The following is a 10,958-nucleotide window of genomic DNA, read 5'->3' as shown; positions in this document are numbered from 1 at the left end:
CTGAGCATATCACACCACTCAGATCATTAGGATCGAGTCAGTTAGAAATACCAAGGGTTCACGCAAAAGTCTGCCTTTAGTTACTATGCCGCCCGCAGTTGGAATCAGCTTCCAGAAGAGATCAGATGTGCTAAAACACTAGTCACATTTACATCTAAACTCAAAACTCATCTGTTTAGCTGTGCATTTATTGAAGCACTGTGCGATGTCCGAACTGATTGCATTGTATTCTACGTATTAATGTATTTCATGCAAAATCATTTTCTATTTTACATTTTTAATTAATTTTAAATAAGTCATTGTTTAAATAATTTCCAAAGTTTTAAAATTGAAATGCCATTCAGCCATGCGCGTAATTTGCACGGGGGTTACGGGGGTCATGACCCCCCCCAAATCATATCAAGCTAATATAACCCCCCCAATATCATCACATCATTCAGATTAAAATAATTATGAAATATTCAGAATGAATACTTTTGTTCGTTTTCTTTATTAATTTCCTTTGCCAGCAAGAAAGATAGTATCATATTTTAAATAATCTGTAATGTACCCCCCGCCCACCGCACCGACTACTTGGTATTACCCAACCAGCTTTCTCTACCAAGTTTGTTCACTATTTTGCGCAGTCGCTAGGATGAATGGTTGTAGAAAGCTGACGGAAAGATGAAAAGGACAATGAAAGGCAGCCAGATAACGATTTTTCATTGTTTGTCGACACCAGCCAAAAAAGAAGAAAAAATAAAAGAAAAATCCTGACCAAACAAAGGGACCTGTTAAGTTAGCTCAGCGTTTCTCAGAGCCTTACTTAACCTTTTCACAGTAAGTGAAAGTTTTTCAAGGCGACCGTTATCGATCGTAGCATGGAGTTTGTAAAGTGACAAAATGAATCAAAGCACAACTAACTAACGTTAGTCCATATTTTCTCAGTTTCTGAATTTGATGTTATCAGAGGCTAAATGCAAACACATTTTTTTTTAATCTACTTTTGAGTCTTATTTCATGCAAAGTGATAATATAATTCCACTTTAATTTTCTCTATTTGAAAGTTTTTAATGCTGTTATTTGATGTTCAGTTTTTAAAATGTGATGTTGAAAAAACATTTTAACAGTTAAACTTTAAGCCTAGTTTATTAAACTTTTGTTGGGGTGATTGGGGATATGGAAGCATATGAGTAACAATATTCAATTTGGGATGTAATATGCAAAATGACAATGCAATATGTAAAATGACAATGCATTTCTGTATTTACATTTTCCAATACATTTGTGCAACGTTTGGTGCAAAATGCAATCGTAAGTGTCTTGACTGTGAGTGTTAATGCATTTAAGAAAAATAGCATTTAAATGATCATTTTGCCACAGTTTATGCTTGAACATGTTAGACATATCTAATCGTTTCTGTAATACATTTTAATTTTGCAACTTATAAAGCGTTAAATTAGTATTCATTTTACATATTAAAACTGGTGTATGAAATGGCAAATGAAAATTATGTAATTTAATTTTCATTTTTCATTTTGCACCAAACGTTGCACAAATGTATTGGAAAATGTAAATGTAAATACATTTGTAAATTTGTAAATACAAAGATTTGTTTTGTTGACTGGAGTTGGCTGGCTAGATGTTCGTTTGCCAGTGTCCTATGAGGTAAAGCCAGAGGGTGCAAGGGACTGTGTAAAACCAATGTCAATGAATTGTAACTTAAAAGGTTAGTTCACCCAGATAGCAAAATTATGTAATTAATAACTTACCCTCATGTTGTTTCAAACCCGTAAGACCTCCGTTTATCTTTGGAACACAGTTTAAGATATTTTAGATTTAGTCCGAGAGCTCTCAGTCCCTCCATTGAAGCTGTGTGTACGGTATACTGTCCATGTCCAGAAAGGTAAGAAAAACATCATCAAAGTAGTCCATGTGACATCAGAGGGTCAGTTAGAATATTTTGAAGCATCGAAAATACATTTTGGTCCAAAAATAGCAAAAACGACAACTTTATTCAGCATTGTCTTCTCTTCCGTGTCTGTTGTGTGAGAGAGTTCAAAACAAAGCAGTCTGGATATCCGGTTCGCGAACCAATCATTCAGTTCACCAAATCAAACTGAATCGTTTTAAATGGTTCTCATCTCTAATACGCATTAATCCACAAATGACTTAAGCTGTTAACTTTTTTTTAATGTGGCTGACACTCCCTCTGAGTTCAAACAAACCAATATCCCAGAGTAATTCATGTACTCAAACAGTAAACTGACTGAACCTCTGTGAAGAGAGAACTGAAGATGAACTCCGAGCCGAGCCAGATAAGAAGAATCAAGGAGCTGATGATACTGCGCATGTGTGATACAGCGTGAAGCAGACTGACAAACAGAGCGCCTGCACCGAACTGATTCTTTTGGTGATTGATTCTGAACTGATTCTGTGCTAGTGTTATGAGCGCAGGTAAACCGAAGGCTTGACTCAAGGGCAGTCATCGCAAATGACGCCATTACGTCGAGCGCAAAAGAACCGGTGAACGGTTTTCTTCAACCGGTTTATTGAATCGAACTGTCCGAAAGAACTACTGGTGATCCGAAAACCGATGCAACCGGTTCTTGACTCGTGAACGAGTCAGTCTTTTGTTCGTTATCTGGCTCGGCTCGGTGTTCATCTTCAGTTCTCTCTTCACAGCAGTTCAGTCAGTGTATTGTTTGAGTGCATGCATTACCCCGGGATATTGGTTTGTTTGAACTCACATTAAAAAAGTTAACAGCTTAAGTTATTTGTGGATTAATGCGTATTAGAGATGCGAACCGTTTAAAACGATTCAGTTCGATTTGTTGATCTAAATGATTCGTTCGCGAACCGGATATCCAGCTGCTTTGTTTTGAACTCTCACACAACAGACACGGAAGAGAAGACAATGCTGAATAAAGTCGTTGTTTTTGCTATTTTTGGACCAAAATGTATTTTCGATGCTTCAAAATATTCTAACTGACCCTCTGATGTCACATGGACTACTTTGATGATGTTTTTCTTACCTTTCTGGACATGGACAGTATACCATACACACAGTTTCAATGGAGGGACTGAGAGCTCTCGGACTAAATCTAAAATATCTTAAACTGTGTTCCAAAGATAAACGGAGGTCTTACTGGTTTGGAACAACATGAGGGTAAGTTATTAATGACATAATTTTGCTATCTGGGTGAACTAACCCTTTAAGTTGCTGTTTGCTCCAATACAGTCACCCGTTTTGGGGGGGATTGCATAATTAAATTATGCAAATTAGCATGTTATCTTTTACACAAGAAAATTATTCAACAAATAAATTAATTAATAAATATGCCACGAGTTTAACCCCCCCAATGGTAGACCCAAAGTTACGCCCTTGCATTCAGCCAAGTATGGTGACCCATACTCAGAATTTGTGCTCTGCATTTAACCCATACAAAGTGCAAACACACACCCAGAGCAGTGGGCAGCCATTTATGCTGCAGCTCCCGTGGAGCAGTTGGGGGTTCAATGCCTTGCTCAAGGCCACCGAAGTCGTGATATTGCCAGTCCGAGACTCGAACCCACAAGCCTAGGGTTAGGAGTCAACCTCTCTAACCACTAGGCCACGACTTCCTGATTGTTCTGATTTTCCCTCCGCTCGCTACATCATAATCACGTCACTACTAGAGCAAGTTCCTGATTGGTTAACGCGGCGCGAAATCTCACCAAAGTTCGGATTTTTCAACTCGCGTCGCCTCATTCGTACATTACATTTACATTTACATTTAATCATTTAGCAGACGCTTTTATCCAAAGCGACTTACAAATGAGAACAATAGAAGCAGTCAGGTCAACAAGAGAACAACAACAGTATACAAGTGCCATGACAAGTCTCAGTTTGTCTAGTATAGAACGCATAGGTTTTTTTTTTTTTTTTTTAAAGAAAAGGAAAAGTGCTAGTGTTAGTTGGTTAAGTGCAGGCGAAAAAGATGAGTCTTTAGCTGTTTCTTGAAAATGAGTAAAGACTCAGCTGTACGAATTGAGATTGGGAGGTCATTCCACCAGCTGGGCACAGTCCAGGAAAAGGTCCTTGAGAGTGATTTTGAACTTCTTTGGGATGGTACCACAAGGCGTCATTCACTTGCAGAGCGCAAACTTCTGGAGGGCACATAAGATTTAACCAATGAGTTTAGGTAAGTTGGTGCCGTGCCAGTGGTCGTCTTGTAGGCTAGCATCAGTACCTTGAATTTGAATCGTACTAAATGCGTCGCAGGTTGTCTATTTGTGTCTTTGCATTGACTTAACATTGAAATCACTCACGCCAGATGCTCAGTTTGCGTCTGGTCGGAACACACCATAAGGCTTGAAAAATCTGCTCTGTACAAATCCTTAAAGCTGTCTGGTGCTAAAGCAGCCAGTGGATTTGTCTCACATGTTTGCCATTACTGTTTGTATTTTTATGCCCATTGTTTTTGCATTTAACAATATTGTCTAAACTACACCAAGTATAGCCCCAGTTTAATAAGTTTAGGGAATTCATTTTTACATCTGTGTATAAATAAATGCTAAGTTGGACAGGTGGTAACCCATGTCCATCAGTGGGGGCTATAGGATAATGAGTACTTATAGGGCTGGATGCTTAACATCTCTGGGTCATTACATTAATTTTTATTTATTTATTTATTTATTTATTTTTATTAATGTTTGAGTACTGTAATAGTTTGCAAAGAAACTATAAACTTCAACATTAATGACAAATTAAGTTTCATAACTTAGAATAATAACTACATTGTTTTATTTAAATATTGTAATTATATTGAAAACATTCTTTTAAAATGGAATCTATGGACACAATCTTGCAAATCTCTTGTGAAATAAGGAATACTTTAATACTAGATTTAAAAAACACTTACACCCTTGTGTAGTCAGATTATGTACATTACAGAAATATTTCACAGTAATTTTTGTTAGGTCTAAAGTATTAAGTGATTTGAAGGAGGAAAAAAATGTAGTTTTAACCCTTGTGCGTTGTTGGGGACGTTTTCGTCCACTAGGGGGTAAAGTTGAGTCTTATTTTGGCCACAACTTTCTCTGTGTTTGAGCTAATGGAATGATTTTTGGTGACAAATCTTATTTTGGGAAAATGCTTTGAAATTTTTCAAAAACTCAATGGTACACTGTGGACAAATTCACTACCCTTTCGGGATGTTCGTGGATGAAAACATCCACTAAATTAAACTGCTGTAAAAATGTATCAGATAAATATTTTTTTCTTTTTTTTTTTGCATAAATCTATTAATCAACCTCAGTCCTGATCAAAACTACCAAATTTTAAAAAAAATTCCAAGATTTTAACTTTTTAATTACCAAGTTCATAAATGATGTCACTGATTTTGGAAAAACACACAAAATTACAATATAAAAAGTGATTGTGGACTGGATTTATTTTTTTACCTTTTATCACAGTCTTGGGCATGTCAAAGATTAGTAACAAGATTGGCTTTGATGCATTGTTAGTTTTTGTGCAGCATTAGATTTAAATTTTTTCTCCCTAATTTGTTGTTGGTGGCTGTTTTTGCCCCATTGACTTCCATTATAACGACATTTTTTGATTGCAAAGCCATGACACCATATAATCATGGAAGTCAATAGGGCAAAAACAGCCACCAACAACAAATTAGGGAGAAAAAAATTAAATCTAATTAAATCTAATGCTGCACAAAAACTAAAAATGCATCAAAAAATGCATCAAAGCCAATGTTGCTACTAATCTTTGACATGCCCAAGACTGTTATAAAAAGTAAAAAAAAAATCCAGCCACAATTACTTTTATATTGAAAATAAGTCATTTTGTGTGTTTCCCCCCCCAAATCAGTGACATCATTTATGAACTTGGCAATTAAAGAATTAAAATCTTGGATTTTTAAAAAAACATTTGGTAGTTTTGATCAGGACTGAGGTTGATTAACAGATTTATGCAAAAAAAATTGAAATAAAATATGAATCTGATACATTTTTACAGCAGTTTAATTGAGTGGATGTTTTCATCCCGAACAACTCGAAAGGGTAGTGAATTTGAACAATCCACAAGGGTTAAATATTTATGCACATTACACATTACAACTGTCAAGCAGTGTAATAATGGAAAGCTCCTGACAGGCACCTGCACCGCTGACTACAGTATGATAAAAAGTACACGACAGGATGGTTGTTTCTTGGTAAACACCAAAAATGTTACTTTTGCTGCAAGATGTCGAAGAAGGAGAAGGGTGACTGCATATTTTGTTAAATTTATAAGACCTATTGCTTTATACAGCTGGATTACTGTATGTTTATACATTTGAGTAACGTTAGGGAAATCACATTTTTTTGTTACATCAAAAGCCATTCTTATTTCACTTACGCCACTCTTTGGTTTGATCAGTTTGGTCTTAATTCTTGTGAATAAAAACTCATGATGCTTGTTAACAATATAATGCATAAGTACTTACAGTGATAACTTAGGAAACATATGTAATGGTTCTGGATCTTTTAGGGCAATATATGGGCTAGGCTGATAGCAGCAATTTGTAATGTGTTCGCTTTTTGATTTTATCCAGAGTGCTCTCCTTAAAGTTATTTGGGGTGAATTGTAAACCATTCATCGCAAAAGTAAATTTAGTACAATGGCCATGTCCAAGTATATGATCTTGATTTGGATTAATGCACCCCCCCCCACCCCCCAATATAACAAAACCAAACATACAGCAGTTTATTAAATTGTGGAGACGGTTGAATCCCTGAAAAAGAATCTCATCAATTTGGTGAAAATTTCACAGATAAAGACGGCTTCTAGGGACAAGTGTGCTCTAGACTTGCCATTGCAAACACAAAAAATAATCGCTATAGTCTGCATTTCATAAGGTAAGTACATTTTTGTTTCACGTTGATATAAATCTCAGTGAATGTCGTTATCTCTTGTTTTACAAAACCTCAAATATGACAAAATTTTTATAGAAACATTCAGCGATGTCATAAGTTTACTAGGAACTGTATATATTTCTTCAATAGTCACAGCATGAGTATGACATACATACCTTTGTTTTATTTTTCTACATTTTTACATTTTGATATTAAGTTAAACACCATGGCTATATAATCTCTCAAAGCCCCAGCCAGAATTGTCCGTACCTCCTGTGCCATCTGTGGAGAGTCCTGAAGAAAGTTTTGATGAACATCTCCGGCACAAACCCCCAGAACAAGTAAGTCATCACTGTTGTATGTATTCATACACATGTATTTCATGTATGGCATCCAACTTGAAATTCTAAATGTTGGTTGATTTCTTTCAAAGTTACAGCCAGAATCCTCCCCTATTCCTCTTTAATCTGTGAAGAGCGCAAGTTCTGCAGAAGATCTCGGATGCAAGTCCCAAAAACAGGCAAGTCATCACTGTTTGTGATTTTTTTGAAACAGTGATGGATGTATGGAGCCAATAGCTTTGCATAGAAATTGAAAGTTTCGAGACCCCATCGCCTGATTTTCAGTATTGTTTGTCAAAGTGTTCTTGAGAAAGACACTGATTAACTTGGGGTTAACCATAACTTTGATTATTTCACAAAATAATTAAAATGTTAGTATCACAACAGTAATTATAAAAATCAATGTTATAATTATAATAATAGAAGATGTAGTGTGGAAACAAATAATCCATTCATTTTCATACTGTTGCTTGTTCCTTTTTTGATCTTAGAATAACAAAATGGGAAACAGAAGTATTTTTCCCTGGTCAACATTGACTGCATTACTATTGCAAGTTTTAGAAATATTTGTTTCGCAGTTTTGTAAGGAATATAGCTTAATATCCAAACATATCCCCAAACACAAAATATTACATTGAAATTATTGTGTCATTGAAATTAAACACATTCATATTCAAATTGTTTTCCTTTAAATAGCACATGGTCTGGTGAACAGTTGTTACCCCAAATAAACAGCACCAGATTAAATAGATAAATAAATTGGCTATTAATGTACAATCTAATTTGATACATAACATTTTAGTGTACAATAAAATATTCTTAAAGGAGATACTTTACAATAACATTGTACTTTTTCTTTAGGGGTCCGTGACAACTATATCGGATGAAGAAGGGTTTGTCAAAATCAGTTTGCCGAGCAACCCTTCATTCTTTTTTTATTGAGCAGACTAAATGGGATAAACTGAAGAAGCATAGAAAAAAAAGAGTCTTCAGAGGACCATACACCCATACTGTTCATTTGCTTTTAAAAGGCACAGGCTGAAGGGTTTGGGTTTGAAACAAGTCATAGTAAGAAGGACCTTAAAGTTACAGTAGAGTTTCAGGGGGAACAAAGAATACAAAATTGCACCGAAACTAAAAAGGAGGCCTGTTCAAGCAAATGACAGAAATGCAATACAATGGGAATTACAAAAACAGCTCCCACGAGCCATGTTTTTAGACAAATTAACCCAAATAACAGAGAGTCCCGTTGTCCTCAAAACAATATCATAGGAAGCATGTCAGAGAAATCAGAAACACAGCAATGAAATCCTTAGTCTTCAGCTAATGCTGGAAAAGAAGCAAAACAGTCCTGACGAGGTCCTCCAGAAAATAATGTTACATCCAAAAGTAGTTCTACTTTGGTCACAAAAAAGCATTGAAATATATCAGGAGCGATGCTGGGAGGACACTGTATATCTGTATGCAACTGGCAGCATCATGCAAAAAGAGAAATAATTTAAATTTTTATGTATATGAGCTGGTGGTCAGGAATCCGCACAAAAATAAATTTTCATTACCTGTTGCCACATATCTGACATGCGACCACACCACAGCTACAGGCATTTCAAACAGATATGGCCAAGTACTTTGGAAAAAGGGCATGTGGCACCCATAATGGTCCTCTGGGATGGTTCAATGGTGTTAATGCAGTCAATATGCCTGTCCTATTATTCTTGCAAACCCTTTTAGCATACATTGACGAAATAGTGTTTGTGACATTCCTGTTTTAGTGAAAGTTGCTAAGTGTCTGAATATATTTATATAGATTCTATGTGATGAAGTAATGTTTAGTTATATGCAGAACATGTTTTCAATTTTGAACCTAATTATTCTATTACATTCCACAGTGCACCAAGCCACTACCATGTGGCAATGCATGTATTTGGTGCAGTCACAACTGCAAGCACTCTGGAAGAACTTGACAACCTGGTTCAAAGTGCTGCAGTTGTATTCTCAAATCCGTCCAGTGGGGCTAATGTGAAAAAACACTTAGACATGGCTGGATGTCAGTTAATTCTCAGCACATAGAGACTCTTTCACCTAGATATCACACTATAGAGACTGTGTCTGTTCCCCGAACTAGAAAATACAAAAAACGTCCAAACCAACTTAAGAGTAACAATTTAATTGAGGTTCAACAAATAAAAAACAGATGCAATATGGATAAACAAATGATAAAGCTTGGCTCATTGAATATCAGATCACTTTCTACGAAAACACTTTTTGTAAATAATATTATCACTGATCATAATATGGATGTGCTCTGTTTGACAGAAACCTGGCTAAAACCTGATGATTACATTATTTTAAATGAGTCCACCCCCCAAGATTACTGTTATAAACATGAGCCGCGTCTAAAAGGCAAAGTGGGAGGTGTTGCTTCAATTTATAACAACGTTTTCAGGATTTCTCAGAGGGCAGGCTTCAAGTATAACTCGTTTGAAGTAATGGTGCTTCATATAACATTATCCAGAGAAACATATGTTAATGATAAATCCCCTGTGATGTTTGAACTGGCTACTGTATACAGGGCACCATACAGACTTTATTAAAGAGTTTGGTGATTTTACATCCGAGTTAGTTCTGGTTGCAGATAAAGTTTTAGTAGTTAGTGATTTTAATATCCATCTTGATAATGAAAAATATGCATTGGGATCAGCATTTATAGACATTCTGAACTGTATTGGTGTTAGACAACACGTTTCAGGACCTACTCATTGTCGAAGTCATACTCTAGATTTAATACTGTCACATGAAATTGATGTTGATAGTGTTGAAATTATGCAACCAAGTGATGATATCTCAGAACATTATTTAGTTTTGTGCAAACTTCATATAGCCAAAATTGTAAATTCTACTTCTTGTTACAAGTATGGAAGAACCATCACTTCTACCACAAAAGACTGCTTTTTAAGTTATCTTCCTGATGTATCCAAATTCCTTAGCATATCCAAAACCTCAGAACAACTTGATGATGTAACAGAAACTATGGACTCTCTCTTTTCTAGCACTTTAAATACAGTTGCTCCTCTACGCTTAAGGAAGGTTAAGGAAAACAGTTTGACACCATGGTATAATGAGCATACTCGCACCCTAAAGAGAGAAGCCCGAAAAATGGAGCGCAGCTGGAGGAAAACAAAACTAGGGGTATTTCGTATTGCTTGGCGGGAAAGTAACCTATCCTACAGAAAAGCATTCAAAAACTGCTAGACCCGATTACTTTTCTTCTCTTTTAGAAGAAAACAAACATAACCCCAGGTATTTATTCAATACAGTGGCTAAATTAACGAAAAATAAAACCTCAACAAGTGTTGACATTTCCCAAAACCACAGCAGTAATGACTTTATGAACTACTTTACTTCTAAAATCGATACTATTAGAGATCAAATTGCAACCATTCAGTCTTCAGCTACAGTATCGCATCAGACAGTGCACTATAGACCCCCTGAGGAACAATTCCACTCATTCTCTACTATAGGAGAGGAAGAATTGTATAAACTTGTTAAATCATCTAAACCAACATGTATGTTAGACCCTATACCATCTAAGTTCCTAAAAGAGGTGCTTCCAGAAGTCATAGATCCTCTTCTGACTATTGTTAATTCCTCATTGTCATTAGGATATGTCCCCAAAACCTTCAAACTGGCTGTTATTAAGCCTCTCATCAAAAAACCACAACTTGACCCCAAAGAACTAGTTAATTA

Source organism: Carassius carassius, chromosome 1 (assembly GCF_963082965.1).
Source record: "Carassius carassius chromosome 1, fCarCar2.1, whole genome shotgun sequence".
Classification (NCBI taxonomy): domain Eukaryota; kingdom Metazoa; phylum Chordata; class Actinopteri; order Cypriniformes; family Cyprinidae; genus Carassius; species Carassius carassius.
The sequence above is the reverse complement of the archived record's forward strand: the minus strand, read 5'-3'. Positions refer to the sequence as shown.